The sequence below is a fragment of the Phyllostomus discolor genome, chromosome 4, assembly GCF_004126475.2.
Source record: "Phyllostomus discolor isolate MPI-MPIP mPhyDis1 chromosome 4, mPhyDis1.pri.v3, whole genome shotgun sequence".
In the NCBI taxonomy this organism is placed as follows: Eukaryota; Metazoa; Chordata; class Mammalia; order Chiroptera; family Phyllostomidae; genus Phyllostomus; species Phyllostomus discolor.
Window position 1 is genome coordinate 21,411,056 of NC_040906.2, and position 18,077 is coordinate 21,429,132.

General features: G+C 33.9%; 1 protein-coding gene and 1 long non-coding RNA gene across 5 annotated transcripts in view; one reads left to right on the forward strand and one right to left on the reverse strand.

Moving 5' to 3' along the window:
* KANSL1L (KAT8 regulatory NSL complex subunit 1 like) overlaps nucleotides 1-18,077 on the forward strand; it is a 112,873-nt gene that overhangs the window by 18,757 nt on the left and 76,039 nt on the right. The window lies entirely within an intron of this gene.
* LOC118500006 lies at nucleotides 3,028-6,113 on the reverse strand. Its single transcript, XR_004902527.1, has 2 exons — nucleotides 5,869-6,113; nucleotides 3,028-5,656 (listed from the first exon to the last, which is right to left on the reverse strand). It is a non-coding gene; the product is annotated as an uncharacterized LOC118500006 (long non-coding RNA).

The following is an 18,077-nucleotide window of genomic DNA, read 5'->3' on the forward strand; positions in this document are numbered from 1 at the left end:
TCGTCAAAAAGTCAAGTGGTGAAGCTACAAATCTTCCCCATTAGTTTAAGGTTGTGCTCTTTCTGTTGGATCATACAACTTTGTCACCATTGTGTCATGGATAATTATAGCCACAAGAATTATTAAGTGTGTTCTAAAAGAAGTACAGAAATTTATTAGTTTTTAAATTAATAAAATTTAGTAGGTATATGGAGTACATTGTTTATTATTTTGTTGTTGAGAAGAGCTAATGGATAGATGTGTCTCTTTTAAGGTAGAAACAGAAATAAGACAATCATGTCTTTCTAGATGATTTTGACCTTTATTAATGTTCTCTTTAATTGATCTCCTACAACACTTAATCTGCCATACAATTTACCATTAAATCATATTTTATCCTATATGATTTGCTAATATATCTATTAGTCTTAATAACCCAATACCTAGTAAGGGTGGAAACCACATTTTATACTTTTATAATTCTTATATATCAAGCAAATAATTACTGATAGGTTCAATACATTTTGTATTAATATTTGTACTTACTCCCTGAGTTTATTGAAAGAACACTATATTCAGACATTTGTATAAAACATACACAAATGAAGAAAATCAAGCTATTGAAAAAAAATTTTATACAAACCATCAGGCAACATGCACTCATTTCTTTTTAACTTTGCCAGTTCTATTAGGAAAATTGAAGTAAAGTAGCCTGGAAAGAAATTAGGTTCAGGCTTGGAAAGTTCAATTCTCATTCTCTTTCTTTTTCCTGTAATCAACCAGAAGGGCTTCAAAGATATTATACACACATTTTAGGAAAATAATTCATCTAAAACATTTAATATTCTTTAGATATACTTTTAGCTTCTTGCATTACTAACCTTTTAATATAATGCCTTAGTTGGTAAAGCTCATATTTATAGTTCTAGGAGTCAAATACAATTTTTTTAAGGTACAGTCATGTGATCGATTCAAATCAGTAATACAAAATTTATGTAATAACTTTCTGAAATCTTTAATTCACTAATCAATGAATTAAACAATTTGATAATTATTTAGGCTTGTTTACTTGTTTTTTTTTTGCTTTTTGAACAATATCTGACATTTTTTATACCACTTCAAAATTTTAATATTAAATTTTGTTTGTTTTGATGATTTTTATTAATGCTGATAGATTTGTGGGGACAATGGTTTTTTAACATTTTATTAATTTTGATGTTGACTGAATTTTGAGAACAAATAAGAATTTTAATTTTTTGTGTCTTTTGATGTGAGTGTAAAAATAGTTTTTTTAAATTAAAATTAGTTGTGTTTCAAGTTGTTTCTTTTAAAATTGAAAACATTTATCCTGATAATTTTTTCATAATTTTCTTCTTTATATTTCTGGACACTCGCTTGTCAAATGTGGATGATTGTTTTTAATGAACAAAGTTCAGAATTAAACCTTAAACCTAAAATAGGTAAAAAAGATACATTTTGTGCATCTAAATTTTTAAGTGGGTGCTAACACAATTACATTTTTACTATCTCTGTTAAATATAAATTGACCTCTTAATTTATAAGGTCTTCAGGGACAAATACTAAAGTTGACTTCAACTTAATTTTAAACAACTTTAAGGGTGAGTACTACTTTTTCCTTTATTTCATACCCACTGCCTAGCATTGTCTACCTTTTACTGCTTGTCTGGCATTAGTTGAGTGAATGAATGAATTTTTCTGTGTTTGTATATGTAGTTGTAAAGGAGAGAAAATTGAGGTCAGCAATCCATGAAATTTCGCTCTCCCTCTTTATCTTCCATTTTGTTTACTGATTTTCCTTTACTTTCTTCCTTTGTCTCTAATACCAAAAATGGCACAAGATGAATTTTGTTTATCTTAGAACCAGCACAAATGTGTGGTCCATGAATGAATGAATGAACTATGCAAAAATACAGACATTTAAAAGTAATTATTTTGTTACAGTATTAACATTTGCAACTTTTAAAAATTGATAAGTAAAATGTATTTTATTTATCTTCATAATCTCAGATTATATCATTGTAAATGCCTTTTCTTTTTATCTTTCTGTCTTCTCTCTCTTTTTTTTTTTTTTAAAGTTTATAGCCCTGATAAGAAAAATTCCTTTAACTAGGAAGAGTTAGAGTTTTCCTAGCTGTGAAGAATGTAATTGTTTTAGGAAGTTGGAAGGCAATCACACATTTGCCATTACCATTACCATTGTTATTTTAAATATAAGTAATATATTTGATTTGCCCCTTTTCCTTTCCCTCCAAAAATTTAAGCAGTAGTTTAATTCATGATGACATAAGTGATACACTTTAAAAATAACTTTTGGTTAGGAGTATAGTATGAATTAGAAAAATTTTTTAAAGTTTCTTTAAAAATTTTTAAATTTTCTTTGGAAATAAATATAGCAGCATTTTAATATTAATGGACACCCTCCCCGCAGTTTCCATGATGTTCTGTTCCTTTGGTGAAGGAGCAGAGGTTTTGGATATACTTGTGTTATAATCATGGCTTGCTCTGTGACACTGAGCAAAAGTTGAGGTTATCCTTAACTCTCTGAATCAGATTCTTGTTCTTTCTGTAGATAATTAGATAAAGTATTGAAGCAAAGTTCCTACACATAATAAGGCACAGATTCAGCACCAATAATCTGTTATCAGGTGGTTTGCTATTGTGAAAGAATGGAGCTTAATATTCCACAGGAAACTTGGGGAACCAGTGTAAACTACATCCCTGAATTAACCATTTGAGGTGAGGAAGTTGGAGAATTTGTGCGGCAAATCCCCTCAGTTACTGAGTGAAGGCTGTTCCTGGTTGTGGTAAATCTTTTGTACTTGGGTGACAAAGCAGGCTCAAGCAAAAACAACAGAAAACCTTAGTCAAAGAAATACACGTGCAGGTAGTTGGAAGCCAGGTCTGTGTGTGCTGAAACCAGCAAGTGCAAGAGGATGTGGATTGGTCACTGGCAGACTCTAGTGCAATTATGTTATCTCAATTCTGGTGGAGGACCTTAGAGTTCTAGCATTTCTTTTTTCTTTCTTGTGGGAAATGAAATCAGTTACTTTCAGGATAAATTTTTGACACATAAAGACATGTTTCTTTGTTTTATTCAAGGAAACTTGCCGGTATATTCCAAATCAAACAACTGTCTTGGATGTTGGAGATGTTTCCCCAAACTAGTTCCTGTATGTTCAAATATTCTTTAAATTTGTACTTTGGTATGTAAATAGGCAGTCTTGATAAGAACATTTTTGTCTTCCATACTTTTTCTGGATTTTGTAGCTATAGTTGAACATTTTATATGGTTTACTTTCTCTCCTTTTTTAGTATTTCAATTATACTTCTTTTTTTTAACTTTTTTTTAGTGGTCACCCTAGAGTTTGCAATGTACATATACCCCTAATCCAAGTATTCTTTCAAATAACATACCCCTTCCTGGGTAGTGCAAGTGCCTTATAATAACAAAATAATCCTAATTCTTCTCTCCTGTCCTTTGTGTCACTTTCACTTGTAAATAAGCATACACACGTATACATAATTGATTACTGGTTGCTATTATTTCAACAAACCATTAGATCCATTATCAATTAGATAATTATTTTGCTTATCCATTAAAGATAAGCAAAATAAAAGCTGTTATTTTACCTTCACTTATTCTCTAGCATTCTTTTTTATATAGACCCCTATTTGTGACCTATATAATTTTCCTTCTGTCTGAAAACCTTTTTTAAACATTTGGCATATAAGGGAATGATGTCAATAATGTGGAATTTGGTTTGGAACTTTTTTCCAAACCACTTTAAACACGTTAATGTTTTGGAATGATCAAGAGGAAAGCTCCTTCACAACTAAAGAGAGAGCCTTAGTTTAAGAAAAAATGCTGAAAATTCTGGAAAAGTACCTTTCTATATTGCAATAAAGTACTGGTTTATTGGCTTGAAAATTGATATTTATTCCACTATGTTACAAGATCTGAGGAAATTATAAGTTTTGTTGAAGAAGCTATAAGGATAGCTCACTTTTGTTAAAAAGAAATTGATGGAGAAAGCTACCTCTAGATGATCTTTTTAATTTTTCATGACCTGTTCTCTATTAGAAGTGAGTATCTTCAAGGAATCACTTCAAAGGGAGAAGCATGAGCTTCAGGATATGAAACTTGAAAGGATGAACTGGCTTATTGATACACATGCCACTGGAAACGTAAACTATACTAATATTTTTCTAAGGATTGTTGTTGTTTTGTTAGGACTCAGATTTGAAAATTCCACAGATTTTGAGTAGTCTGGCTCTAATTGTGTTTTCTCTGTAAGTTCAGCTGTTTTTATTTTATAGAGCACATTATTATTTGGGAATGCATATATTGTGTTATAGCAGAAACAGTTGTACTCAATTCTGATCTGATAGTGATGATACTTTTTTGAGTAACAAGTATAATCTGATGATCTTTTATCTCATTTTTTTCCCCATTGCCCATTGTAGTGGCCAGCAGAGCCATCACTAGCCCGTTTGTATGTGATAGAAGGTGCTTCTTCCTCTGAGCAGGTTTAGATTCATAATTGCAGAGCTTGGAATGGAGAACTTTTGCTGGATTTTAGCTCTGCTTGCCCTTTCCCCTCTTGTCTTTGGTTTGACTTTTTGTGCTTTCAGTTACTCATGGTCAACTTCAGTTTGAAAATATTAAAGAGAAAATTCCAGAAATAAGCAATTTATAGGTTTTAAGTCATTCACCATTCTGAGTAGCATGATGAAATTTCATGCTGTCCCACCCACTCCATCCTGCCCGGGACATGAATCACCCCTTTGTCCAGCTTATCCACGCTTTAATGTGCTACCAGCCTGTTAGTCATTTAGTAGCCATCTTGGTTCTTAGATTGACTATCACCGGTATCTGTGTTTGTGTTCCTGTAACCCTTATTTTACTTAATAATGACCTCAAAGTGTAAGAGTGGGGATGATGTCAATTCAGATATGCCAAGGAGAAGTTCTAAAGTGCTTCCATTGAGTGAAAAGGTAAAGGTCTTGGCTTAAGAAAAGAAAAGAAGTCATATGCTGAGGTTGCTAAGATGTACAGTAAGAATGAAGCTTCTATGAAGTTGTACAGAAGAAAAAATAAATTTGTGCTAGTTTTGCTGGGACACCTCATACTGTAAATTTACAGCCAAGGTGCATGATAAGTGCTTAGTTAAGATGGGAAAGGCATTTTCCATCTTAAAATTTGTGGGTGGAAGACATGAAAAGAGACAGATCGCATGTAACTTTTATTACAGTGTATTGTTATAATTGTTCTATTTTATTATTAGTTGTTAATTTCAGTGTGCCTAATTTATAAATTAAATTGTATTATAAGTATGCTTGTATAGGAAAATATTGTATATGTAGGGTTTGGTACTAACTACAGTTTCAGGCATCTGCTGGGAGATTTAGAACGTGTCCCCTGTGGATAAGTGAGGACTACTGTAGTTTGGAAACACCACCTAGCAGCCTGGTTTCCTGGACAAAAGACACACACGTGCCAACACACACACACCCAGTACTTGTTGAATTGCTAAAGTATGTGACTTCAAACTATTTAGCAAACACATTTTGATTCATTTTAAAAAATTTATTTTATTTGTAAGCGTCAATATGTATGTTGGATATTGTGTACAGATTTTAAAAACACAGTTAAGCCCTGGCTGGCATAGCTCAGTGGATTGAGCGTGGGCTGGGAACCAAAGTGTCGCAGGTTCGATTCCCAGTCAGGGCACATGCCTGAGTTGCAGGCCACAGCCCCCAGCATTTGTACATTGATGTTTCTCTCTTTCTCTCTCTCTTTCTCCCTCCCTTCCCTCTCTAAAAATAAATAAATAAAATCTTTAAAAAAAATAAAAACACAGTTAAGACTATTTATCAGACCATTAGCTTTCAAAATTGTTTCTATATAATAGAAATAGAATAGCATTAGGGTGAATAAGTGGTCCCCAACCTTTTTCTTTTCTCATATCTTTTCTTTGGCTGGGGGAATGGGGCAGATAGATGGTAGTAGGAGAACAAGACTAAATTTGGCAATCTCATTTGTCAATTCTTGTAAACTTACACTGAAAATTTTGGTTTAGGCAGTTGATGCATTTGGTTCTACCAGAGTTCTAGTCAGAAATGCACAATATATTAGAGATTTTTTCTCCCTTTTATTTCTCTTTCCTTTTAGGGAGCCCTTTTCAAGTTCCAGTCTGAGATTTTCCTTGGACACCCTAAATGGCTTCCCCACTTGGTTTATCTCTGTGTCAAAATTTCCTAGAATTTAACTGTTCATTTATTTATTCATTTAGTTTGCTTATTTGTTTTTCCTGAACGTATATACAACTATGTGGTAGAGTATTCAAGTTATCAACTTGTATGTCAATGAGGCTTAATTTTCTTAAAGAGAATGAACACTTTAATCAGAACTTCTTAACCTAAGTGATCCTAATGACACAAAACATTTTTGAGGGAGGGGTTTATTAAGGTTTATGCTAACTGTCAAATTAAGAAGACCTCAAAATGAATATGTAGAATTTTTTTTCTCGTTTAATAGTGAAGAATTAGCTTTGCCTTATGGGTTTTTTTTGTTTGCAGGGAACTGTTGGCTTTGCTGTTCTGTGGGATGTTATTGAAAGTAATTCACCAGTACTTCACCTGATTTCCACAGCCAATCATTTTTAGTGACAGGCTGCACACATTATTTTGGCTCATATTGGATTGTCAAGAACTTAGTCACATACCCACACATAATTGCAAGTAAGGCTGGAAAATAATGTCTGTAGCTGAGCTGCTATGGGCTCAGGTAAAACTTGGGGGCTTTTATTATCAAAAATAGAAAGTGGATTTGAGGGAAAATAAGCAGTCTGTTTGTTCAATTTACCCTGTTGGCCACCCACATATCCATGCACTCTCTTCTCATAGAGAAAACACATCAATTCCTGAAGGATCACAACTGAAAGTGGTATTTAGTAGGTGGAGTAAATTTCTCTTTGTCAAATCCAAGATGTGATTCCTTATGATGTGGTGACCTATAAACTAATAGACAAGTTTTCTAACCATCTAGCCCTCTTACTTGTCTATATATATTGGAGTAGAAACAGAAAAGCTAAAATAAAAACTCCCACTGGGAAAATAAAAGAATGGGATACACATGATAGTTCCTGGTCCTTACTGTAATTAATAAGACTTCTTGCTCTGAAACTGGAATAAGGACTTGATAGGATCCTAATTCTGCTCCATAGTCCCTGAATTTCCATTTTGAGAATTATTTCTTATCCATTGTCCTTTGTGTCTGTATCGGAAATGAGTGCTGGTGTACTCTTACTGAAGGCTGCCTGTATTCTTACCCTGTGTCCTGTTGATGCAGATTTGGGTTCCCCAGGTAGAACATGTTAGGTTAGGCTTGTGGTGTTTTCTGTTTTTTGTTTGTGTTTGTTTCTTACTAATAGAGCTTTGTCATTTACTTTCTAATTGGCCTCCAGTCATTTATATGTGAAAATAACACAGCAAAAGTTCTTATTTGATTATAGTTGTTAATCGTAAAGACTAGTTAATTTACTAGTTATTTTCCTCTCTCCCTCAGTTTAATGACTGCTACCTTGAGGCCACCAAAATAGTACATTCATCTGATTTTTGCTCCTAGGCTGTCTTTCATTGTGTGGCTTAGAACTCTTAAGACAGATTCTTGGAATATATTTTTTGTTGTCATCTGTAGAGAAGCAGTTAACTTGCCTGATCCTTAAAGTCCCTGTATTATTGAATTTTTATTAAATTAGAAATAGTGTGGCCCTGACTGGTATGGCTCAGTTGGTTGGGTGTTGTCTTCCAAAGCAAAAGGTTGCTGGTTTGATTCCTGGTCAGGGCACATACCTAGATTGAGGGTTTGGTCCCAGTTAGGGCATGTAACAGAGGCAACTGATCAATGTTTCTCATATCAATGTTCCTCCCCCTTTATCTCACCCTCCCTTCCCTCTCTCAAAAAATAAAATCTTTAAAAAATTTTATTGTATTTTTTCCATTACCATGTAACTCTCTTGTACTTCCCCTGCCTGCAATCACCACATTGTTGTCCATGTCCATGAGTCCTTTTTCTTTTTTGCTCAATCCCTCCACCCACTAACTTCCCCAGCCCAATAGCTGTCATCCTGCTGATTCTGTCTCTATTTTGCTTTTTAGTTCAATTTGTTCATTAGATTCCACATATAATTGAAATCATATGGTATTTGTCTTTCTCTGACTGAAGTAGTGTAGTCAGAGGGAGCCACCCTAAGGTTTTTTCTCTGCTTGTAAATCACTGCTTGCATAAATTAATTTATATTAGGCTTAAACAGCAAGGAACAGCCAGAACATTATAAATTTTCTTTTGTTGTCTTTTTCGTTTTTTCCATTATAACATTTTCTAACTGCTTCTGCTAAAATACAGTCTTGGGTAGGTACTTGATCTCTATTTTAAATGATCATGTTTTCCTAATATGGTATATATCGTGTCGTATAGAAAGGGAAACTAACCTATACTACCTCTTTCCTGTCTGCTTGCTGTCCTACCCCTAAGTTAATACCATATGTTTGGGGTTTCCCTCATGCCCCCCCCCAATCATTCATAGCAGTTTCTGTAACATTTAGCATAAAGGTTGTTATGGGGAAGAGTAGCTCAAGCATGATATAACTTTTTCTTCTCACAGAACAGTTGAGAGATAAATGGGTGATACAGTATGGATAAAAAATTCTACTTCCATGAAATTGTACAGGAACACTAACAAAGGAATCTATGGACTACTTTCATATTTTTTTTTCTTTAAAGATGTTAGCCCAATGTGCAACTGTTGTGTTTTTTTAAAGGCAATGGAATTTTGAGTGTGAAATATTAGAACAAAAATGGAAGCCATTAGAGAGGGAGAGAGAGATCACACACACGTAAAAGTTCTTTGAGCTCTAGCAATGATGGAGTGGAGTTACTGGTACTATACTTGCTCTTTGGCTGTGAGTAACTAGAAAACTGGACAAAATACAAAGGGTAAAAGTAGGTTTACAGATGTTTGTATGGAAAATAATACAATTAATAAACAATAACAGAAGAATAAACTTTTATGTACTCACAACTGTAAACCTGCTTTTTTTGTCTCACCCTGTACATGAGACAGTCACTGTTTTCAGAAAATGGACACAGTGGGTGTAAGGGAGCAAAGGGCAGAGTTTCAGTGATTCCTGAGAAAAGAGAAACAGTAGAAGTGACTCCTGTGTGATTCCTCTTGTTTTCTGCTTGAAGGCACCTCTGGTCTCTGGTGCTGGGAGAGAAAAGCTAAGCAGAGCACAGTGATCTTAATTGAGATGAAGATTAGAGTTTGGGAGGCCGAGGTAGCTGGAATTAGTAGAGAATACTGAAATTGAGGGATATACTTATGCAAAGAAAAAGCACCAGAAATCTTCATGTGGCCCCCTTGAGAGAACTTTGTTGAATACTAAGCTATGCATGTGTACATAAAACTCCACAGGGACAAAGAACTGTTAGGAAGCTGTAATCTGAACAATTTCCAGCACTCATACACAGTTCAGATATGTTTGAGTTCTGAATAAACAGAGTGGAGAGACTTCGCTGAACATTTGGAGTATTTGTTAGAGATCTCAGAATGGCCACACTTCAAGAGTAAGACTGAATTAGCCCTAGTCAATGGCTACTCTATGCCTCTTTAAATTTTTTTTTTATCCTCACCTGAGGACATTATTTTATTGCTTTTAGAGAAGAGAGGAAGGGAGAGAGAGAAACATTGATATGAGAGAGAAGCATCGATTGGCTGCCTCCTGTGTGCATATGGAACAGAGATTGAAGCCACAACCTAGGTGTGTGCCCTGATCGAGAATCAACCCCACAACACTTAAGTTATGGGATGATGCTCCAACCAACTGAGCCGCACTGGCCAGGGCCTACTCTATAACTCTTAACAGATCTTAAAAGCAAGACTGAAAAGAATAAATTTGAACAGCAAGTAATTTAAGAACCCGTTGAAACAAAATCACTCTAAACGAAGACCATAAAACCCAGAAATTCAACAATATTTATAGTGTCCATAATAAATGTGTTACACACACAACCAATTACTAGACATGCAAAGAAGGAGGAGAAAATCATCAACAAAAACACAGAAATAACAGACATAATGATAGAGTAGTTGGGAAAGACTTTAAAATATCTATTGTAAACATATGTAAGGGCTTAAAAGCAAAATGTGATATAATGAGAGAAACTGAATATATAGAAAAGAACCACTGAAATTTCAGGGGAAAAATACAAATTCTGAAATGAAAACTATTGTTTCAGCTTAACAAGACACTAGACATTCAGAAGAAATATTCAATCAATTTTAACACACAGCAACATAAACTACCCAAACTGAAGCTCATAGGGTAAAAATACCAAAAGGAAAATGAACTGAATAGCAGTGACATGGATACAATATCAAATTCTAACATACATAGAATTGGACTTCTCAATGTAAAAAAGGAGAAAGAAAAAAACAGGAAAAATAATAGCCATATTTTTTCCAAATTTGCTGAAAACCATAAAATCATAGATTTAAGAAGCTTGATATATTAAAAACAGGATAAAAAGGAACTTGTTTATAGTTCATTTTGTAGTTAAATCACTAAGGTATGTTGTAATCAAACCACGAAGTTCTAGTGATACAGAGAAAAATCTTAAAAGCAGTAAGAGGGAGGGCAGACACTTTACATATTGGATCAAAGATATTACAACAACAACGAAAAGAACTGACTTCTCATCAGAAGATGTGCAAGCCAGAAAACAATGGAATGATGTATTTAAAGTGCTGAAAATAGTCAACCTAAAATTCTCTACCTAGTAAAGTGATCTTGTAAAAAACAAAGACAAAATAATATTTTGAAACAAAACAAATATTGCTCAATATACCAATACTATAAGAAAACATAAAAGGTGTCCTTCAGGCTGAAAGAAAATGATAGAGTGAAAACTCAGATCTATACAAAGGGATGAAATGGTGAATATGTAGTTTTGAAATACGGAAATTAGACTACTACACATTTCCAAATAACTCATGGATGAAACAGTCAACTAGAGAATTTGTAAAGTTTAGAACAGAATGATAATGAAAACAGCATATCTAATTTGTGGGATGCAGCTACTAGATTACTAAAGCAGTGCTTAGATGAAAATTTATGGCTATAAATGCTTATATAAGAATAGAAGAAAAGTGTAAAGTCTTTGTTCTATGTCTCCTACAACATCATGATCAAATCAAACCCCAAGTAAGTAGGAAGATATTACAAAGAGTGAAATTAATGAAATATAAAGCCCAAAAGTATAGACAAAATTAGAGAAACCACCAAAAGATGGTTATTTGAAAAGATTAAGTTGATAAACTTTTAGTTAGATCAGGAAAAAATTACTAATAATAGGAAAGAAAAGTATAACTACAGATGTTATAAGCATTAATGGAATACTTGGAATATTATGAACAATTTCAACAACTCAGACAAAATAGACTAAGTGCTTGAAAGACAAATTACCAAAACTGACAAAGAAATAGAAAACTTAAAAAAAACCCCTTGTATCCAAGCAATCAAATCAATAATTAAAAACCTTCTCTGATAAGAAATTCCAGTCCCAGTTGGCTTTACTAATTACTTTTCTTAAAACTCAGATAATAAACAATTCTGATTCAACACAAACTTTTCCAAAAAATGTAGGAGAGAACATCTCTTAACTCATTTTATAAGGCAAGTATAAGCTTGATTCTAAAACCAGACACAGACATTACAAGAAAAAAAGCAGATCAATATTTTTTATTGTAGATGCAAAACATCCCCAATGAAATACCAAGTAGAGTCAACCAAAATATTAAGAAGATAATACATCATGATCAAAGTGGTTAATACCAGGAAGCAAAGTCAATTTAATATTTGAAACTCAATCAAAAAAGAAACAACAAACACTTATGTCCATAGAATCAAAAATACTTCAACAAAATTTAAACCCATTCATGATAGAAACTTACAACAAACTTAGAATAGACAAAAACTTCTTAAGTCTGACCAGGACACTTACAAAAGGTATATGGGTAGCATTACATTTAATGATGAGAGACTGAATGCTCTTTCTGTAAGATCAGGGAGAACGTCAGGATGTCCACTCTCTTGACTTAAATTAACATTGTAGTGTAATTCCTAGCCATTCAAACAAGGTAAGAAAAATAATAAAAGGCATCCAGATTACAAATCAATAACATTGTCTTTATTTGCAGTTGACAATAATACATATAGGAAATATTAAGCACCGTAACTAGGTGTTTATTTTCCTTTTTTTTCTGTAGAGATTGACAAGCTGATTCTCAAGTTTAGAATGGTCAAAAATATTGGTAAAGAACAAAGTTGGAGAGTTTACACTACTGGATTTTAAGAATTACTCTAAACCACAGTAATACTGTGGTATTGAGTTAAGCCACTGAGATAGATATGCTAACAGTGTGTGTGTGTTGTGCATAGACCGTGTTTATAGACAGTCTTTTATTTATTCATGGATAGTTTTTTTTTCTATTAAAATAAGAGAATCTTTTAAAAATGGTTCAGGAATTAAATTTTTCATATATAAAGAAATGAATCTAGACCCATACACAGAAATAAACTAAATTATAGATCTAAAAGCTAAAACTCTGAAATTTTAGAAACATGATTAAATCTTTATGACTTTATGTTCAGCAAAGATTTCTTAGGACATAAAATGAACTATCCATAAAAGGAAAATCTGATAAATTGGACTTTTCAAAATTAGAATCTTGCTCTTTGAAAGACACCATTAGGAAGATGAAAGGCAAGCTGCAGGCTAGGAGCTATATGTATGTCCAATACATGTAGTCTGACACAGGTCTCATATAAGTAAGATAATAACATAATTAAATGTGAGCCAATGACTTGAACAGACACTTTGTCATAATCCCTTGGGAAACATGAGAAACATACGAAAACATGCCCTACATCAGGGATTGGAGAACTATAGACCATGGACCAAATTTGGCCCATTGACTGTTTTTGTAAACAAAGTTTTATCAGAATGCAGTCACACCCATTCATTTATGTACCATCTATGGCTGTTCTCATGCTATAATAGCAGAGTTGAGTAGTTGTTAAAGACTCCATGTGGCCCACAAAGCCTAAAATATTTACTATCAGATTGTCTACAGGAAAAGTTTACCCAATCCCTGGTCTAAAGGAGAAGCTCTTTCTAGGTGAGCAAATAGTTTGCTCGTGCTAGAAACCATGCTAAGTTTGGCATGATTTAATGTATTTTTCCCAAGATAACTCTTATTTGGGGGGGATAGTTGTTTTCCACAGATGGGTCTTCCTTTTCTCTTTTTCATTTTATTGATTTTATTTTAATTTTTATTTTTTAAAAGGATTTATTTATTTATATTTAGAGAGAGGAGTAGGGAAGGAGAAAGAGAGAAATATCAATGTGTGGTTGCCTCTTGAGTGCCCCCTACTGGGGACCTGGCCTGCAACCCAGGCATGTGCCCTGCCTGGGGATCGAACCAGCAACCCTTTGGTTCACAGGCTGTGCTCAATCCACTGAGCCACACTAGCCAGGGCTCATTTTATTGATTTTAGAGAGAGAAAAACATCAATTTGTTGTTCTACTTATTTATGCATTTCTTTTTACTTCTCATATGTGCCCTGACCAGGAATCGAACCTGCAACCTTGGTACATGGAGCTAACACTCTAACTGACTGAGCTACCCAGCCAGGACCACCTTTTTTTATTCTTTGTTGTAGTTAATTTATTGTTGTTAATGAGCTAAAAAATTCTTCATGTTAAAGGAAAAATTTAATTTATACCAGACCCTTTTTAAGTCTTGGTAACTTAAGATGTAATATTAGAAAGCACTGACTTACTCTGAGGAACTACACTTCAAGGTCAAAACAGGGATGTAGCTTCATGATATTGATAAGTCAGTGCCAAGAGAAACTGTACTCAAAACAACTTGGTTTAAACAGTTTGTGTTTATTTTTCTTGAGCAAGTTAAGTGATGACTGCAAATAAGCAAGAATGGGGATTGAAGGCATATGCAGCTATTCTGGGGACTGACTAGTCTCACTGCCCAGGTGGTCTCCACTCACAAATGTTTTCACTGGAAGGAGGAGCCCCTCTTTATGGTCTGCTTGTGGTAGTCTACGATCAGTTAAACACCCCAGAGAGATGCAGGGCGTCAATGTTAGTGGTCTAGTGGGCCAATCTTACATGCTAATTGGGAAGTCTAGACACTAAGTATGCCTCATATTCTTATTTGTTTGTTGGTGCATCATCTGTGTTCTCATTGGTTATGATCTAAGTTATATAAGCTATTACATCATTGGTTGTATAAGTTGTTCACATACAACCTGTTTTGACTTTGGGGTACAACAGGTGTTAATCTCCTTTTGTGTGAGATAACCATATGCTTATCTGTAACTTGTTTGCAATGTTAATTATTTTTGAGAAAAACAGGTTTTCAACCAAGGGAGCATTTTTGTTGGAAAAGCCTGTTTACCACTTTAATTGTAGAGAATGTGTTTTTCACTCCTATTAAAATGTAGGATAATGTATCCTTTACAGACAATTCACTTCATGTACCACAAAGCCCCAACATTATTTAGTTGACTTAAATTTATTATGATATTGGTATTTTCCTTTTTTATCATTTTTTATTGTTCAAATACAGTTGTCTCCATTTTCCCACCACCACTTTCCCCTGAGCCCCCCACCACTTCCCACCCTCAATCCTACCTCCCATTTGGCTTTATCATGGGTCCTTTGTATGTTCCTTGATGACTCTTTTTCCTTCTTTCCCCTGTTATCTCCCTGCCACATCCCCTCTGGTTACTGTCAGTTTGTTCTTTATTTCAATGTCTCTGGTTATATTTTGCTTGCTGGTTTGTTTTGTTGATTAGGTTCCATTTATAGGTGAGATTATATGTCTTTCTATATGTATTTGTCTTTCACTGCCTGGCTTACTTCACTTAGCATAATGCTCTCCAGTTCCATCCATGCTCTTGTGAAGGGTAGGAGCTCCTTCTTTCTGCATGCATGCAATACATAGTATTCCATTGTGTTAATGTATCATATTTTATGATCCATTCATTTACTGATGGGCACCTAGGTTGCTTCTAGCACTTGTCTATTGTAAATTGTGGTGCTATGAACATTGGGGTACATAGATTCTTTTGAATTAATGTTTCAGGATTCTTAAGGTATAATCCCAGCAGTGGAATTGCTAGGTGAAAAGGCAGTTCCATTTTTAGTTTTAGGAAATTCCATACTGTTTTCCACAGTGGCTGTACCAGTCTGCATTCCCCTCAACAGTGCACTAGGGTTCCCTTCTCTCCATAGCCTCACCAGCACTTGTTTGTTGATTTGTTTATGATGGCCATTCTGACTGGTATGAAGTGGTATCTTATTGTGGTTTTAATTTGCATCTCTCTGATGGCTGGTGATGCTGAGCATCCTTTCATATGTCTCTGGGCCCTCTGTATATCCTTGGAGAATTGTTTGTTCAGGTCCATTGCCCATTGTTTAATTGAATTGTTTGTCTTCCTGGAATGGAGTCATGTGAATTCTTCATATATTTTGGAGATCAAACCTTTGTCTGAGATATCATTTGCAAATATATTTTCCTATATGGTTGGTCCTCTTTTCATCTTGCTGATGTTCTCTTTAGATATGCAGAAGCTTTTTATTTTGATAAAGTCCCATTTGCTTATTCTTTATGTGCCTTGCTCTAGGTGATATATTGGTGAAAATATAGCTGCATTGAATATCTGAAATTTTCCTGCCTATGTTCTCCTTTGGGCTTTTATGGTGTCACAAATTATGTTTAAGTGTTTTATCCATCTTGAGTTTATTTTTGTGTATAGTGTAAGTTGGTGATCGAGTTTCATTTTTTTGCATGTAGCTGTCCAGATTTTCCAACACCATTTGTTGAAGAGGCTATTTTTACTTCATTTTATGCTTCTTGATATTGCTATTTTTCTATGTTAGAAAAATATAATATAGTTTATGCACATAAAAGTGATTTTTCTAAATATAATTTGAATATCAGAATATTTTTACTAGAAGTACAATAACGTGAACTCCATGAAAATTTTTTTTCTTCATTATATTTGACCATTAGCTAATCATCACTTTGGACAGCCAAGCAAAATTTCATGTTGTGGGGAAATTTTCCAACTGGAGCAAAATTTACTGAAAGAACATCTAAGATCATCTTTGATTTCCCCATGCTTTCTACCATGCCATACTTCTACAAGTCCTATCAGCTTTAAAATGAGCCTTGAGTTCATTCTCTTCAACTCTTCATCTCCCACACCTTTCCCAGTCCAAGCCATTTTCATTTTTTACTCAGTGTTTTAGTCAGAATAGACTGTATTTAGAGTAACAAGTTAACCTCCTAATTTCGGTAGTTTAATACCTCAGAGATTCACCTGGCTTACATAAAGTCCATTGTGGTTTGGTCTGTGATCCTCCTCCATCTTGTAACTATACTCTCTGCACTAGTAGCTTTGAAGGTGGTCAAGTGGACTGGAAATGACTAGTTCGCTTTTACACACAGCCCATTGGTCAGAACTAGTCACATGGTTCCAACTGTGCTGCAAGGAAGGCGGGAAATGGAGAACAGCACATGATATATTTGGAGATCACTATCTGTGTCATATCCAGGTTATTGATCCAGATTATTAAAGCTGTACCCTAACAGGTTTCCTTATTTCCTCTCATGTCCCACTTCAGTGCTTCCCCTACCTTGTAGCCAGAGTGTTTGGAAAAATGTTTTTGTTATGAGCTTGGTAATAACTTTCTTTTTGCATAAAATCCAACACTTTATCCTCATTTATGCAACTGTATAAGTGGCCCTTGCCTTTCTATCAGTCTCATGATTGTTAGTTAGTGTTATTAAATATTATCTATGAATAGGTATTTTGAACAGGCACTCTTTTTTATTTTGTCCATAGTTATGAAAATGTGATTTAAGAGTATGAAATTTATAAAATCACAATACTGATTATAAACTGAATAAATAATAATGCCAAGAGTAGCCCTAATTTATGAAGATCTTCTTAATCATTTTGTATGAAATTATAATCTTTTAAAAAATAAGTTTTGCGGAACATCGGTAATATAAAATCCTATTATAATGGGTAAGTTATGTACAGTAAAGTTACAGTTGTATGGTTCCCTGACAATAAATGATCTCTTAAGTATTTCCTATGACTAAAGTATATATGCAAGTCTTTCCATTATGATTAAATGTGTTTCTAAAAAATTAATAAACTTGATTTTTACAGCAGTTTTGTTTATAGCAAAATTGAGCAGAAAGTACCAAGAGTTCCCACATATCCCTTGTACCCACACAAATGTAACCTCCCCTACTAACAACATACTACACCAAGTAGTGCATTTTTTACAATCTGTGAACCTACACTAGCACATCTTTATCGCTCCAAGTTTATAATTTACATTAGAGTTCACTCTTGATCTTGTACATTCTATGGATTTTGACAATAAGTGCTGTTTTAAACAAGTTCCTCATGAAGTTTGTGTTTTGCCATTAAGTATTGTCCTTCAGTTACACTCTCAGTCTCTGTCACGTTTTTCCTTTAATCTGAAGCTCCTAATTAATTTTCATGCACACACACACACATTCCCAAAAAACTGTTTTCTAGCTGAAATGGTTGGAGTATTTTCATAAAGTAATTAATTTGTAATCTTTAAAAATGTGTATCAGAGCAGCACCCTCACCAAATATAGATGCTCTAGGGTTCAACCCTTATTTTCAAATATGCATGAAAAATAACCTTTATATAAATTCTTGGTCATATCTGCCCTGTGAATGCTAGGAATCAGCTTTTTAACAAGCTGTTTATTTTAATAAATATGTCAAAATCTATATATTTGATATGCTTATTTGAAATGTAGCAGAGCATTAATAATTTTCAATAATTTCTTTAAATTGATTTTAAATATTTGATGAGGTAATAGTGATTTGTTTTAACAACACTTACACGGAGTACAATTGAATAACTAAGGTTTGTTA